General features: G+C 36.8%; 1 long non-coding RNA gene across 1 annotated transcript; it reads left to right on the top strand.

Annotated features, from left to right (window-relative positions):
• The first annotated feature begins 304 nt into the window (after window positions 1-304).
• LOC136833894 (uncharacterized) lies at window positions 305-1,562 on the top strand. The gene is made up of 3 exons (XR_010851616.1): window positions 305-485; window positions 1,018-1,123; window positions 1,263-1,562. It is a non-coding gene; the product is annotated as an uncharacterized lncRNA (long non-coding RNA).
• Window positions 1,563-1,840: the final 278 nt, after the last annotated feature.

Here is a 1,840-nt window from a genome sequence, read left to right as displayed (position 1 = left end):
GATCGGCGAACAGCGTACAGTGTTCTGATTATGTTTGTGAAAAGTTCGGATTTCAACGTTGGTTTACTGTGTTTGCATTGGTAGGATTTTTGTTTTTCACTCTTAATTACAAGTGTTTATATTCTTTGCATATATATTTGTGAGTTCTGGTTTTGGTAAACTTTTCGCGTGAGAAGGGTTTTACCTGAGGATTTTGATACTAATCCGTTGTTAGCTCTGCAGTAGATGGAGAATCTGCTTTCATGCTTCAGTACCGTTTTAAACTTTAGACCTTGGTATATAATGGGCTTTCTTTGATTTAATTAATTTTCTTAATTTCAGGTGCGTCTGGTCTTTGTGCGTACTCGGGTGTTCGTACATATCAGTAATGGGTATTCAAACCACCGAATTTGTTCATCTGTTTGGGCAATAGAATTGACTGGGAACGAATTTACCCCGCTTCAGCACGCAAGAGGATAGGTAAATAAAGAAGCTAGAAGTAAACGGTGAGTGTTAAGTCTGCAAATACCAACTACTTCACAATTTTTTTTAACCTCCACCCCTTCAGGGGCGGTGCCTCTCAAGGGGTGGAGGTACTCCCTTTAACTTATTATGGTAGGACGGAAGTCCTGCCATAATGAGTTCCTGGGAGGAAATTCTTTAGGGTAAAAATCTACCGCTATTTGGTGAATGTTCATATTAAGTTTGATAGGCTTTTTATCAGTGAAAAAGTTAAAATAATTTTATATTTTTGTAAAGTTAGTTTTCGTTAATTTTGGAGTCAGTTTAACAGACTAAATCTTAGAGTAAGGTAGTTCCAGGAAAATTAGTTTCAAGAAAATTTACTTAAAAAAAATTTTTAGTCTCAACTTTATTTAGGTGTAAATGTATAAGTTCATTTTCGTTTGAGACAAGTCTTACTGCTTGATATTTGATACTTAATCGTAATTACCTAAGAGCTAATTTCAGTTCGTAGCCCACTTCACATTAATAGTCCTAGGCTGCAATTTTCCAGCTCTATTTCACCCTAATCCCTAGGTCTTTGGTCTCTGATTTTGAACGTCGACCCTAAAGTCGGAGATAATGTTCTGCGAATTGAAACAATGGAATGGAAACTGTCAATGTCGTCCTGAATTTCTGAAAGGTAATTTTTCTGTCTAGTTTCTTTACCTTAATTTCCTCTGTATTCTTGAAGTAACAATTTTGCCCTTACTTGGGAAATTTTGGTGGTTTTGAATGTAAGTTTGCTCTGAAACGTTCCTCACCTCCTTCCACTATTCCAGGTGATTTGATGTCAGGCCGGTGTGACCTGGTTGCTAAAACGAGACAAATATTCTCCTCGGAGGTTTGCGTTTCTTGGAATGGAAGAAATAAATGGCAGTACTCAATTCTGCTTCCGAGAGCGTATGCTGCTGTGATGGTACAGGGCTTTTAATTGCTGAAGTGGATTTCCATTTGGTTCTCAACTGCTCTGATTGAGATTAATAACGAACTACGATTTTAAAATAATGGTAAATTTTCTTTATCCAGAATGTTTTTTTTATGGCCTAGTGTTTGAGAATAAATTAAGTTGTATACATTAATGCTTTGTTTGTAAGGTCACGTGATGGAATGAAAGGTTAAGTACTATTAAAGCTTCAACTTGAAGTTAGTGGCTTTGCATTTGGGGAGGCATACAATGGCTGCTAATACTCCTTTTTGTAAGACTTGAAAGGTTCTATAATGAATCTAGACTTAGAGGTACTCTTCTAGTACCTGATGGGAGTTACTAAGTTTTACTACAACTGCTGATTGCAGTATGCTCTAAGCTCTGGGGGAATAACTAATCTGACCACCAAGATTGTATTGATACTTGTTCCGC

The sequence above is a fragment of the Macrobrachium rosenbergii genome, chromosome 52 (genome assembly GCF_040412425.1).
Source record: "Macrobrachium rosenbergii isolate ZJJX-2024 chromosome 52, ASM4041242v1, whole genome shotgun sequence".
Classification (NCBI taxonomy): Eukaryota; Metazoa; Arthropoda; class Malacostraca; order Decapoda; family Palaemonidae; genus Macrobrachium; species Macrobrachium rosenbergii.
This window is presented reverse-complemented; position numbering and strand designations above follow the sequence as displayed.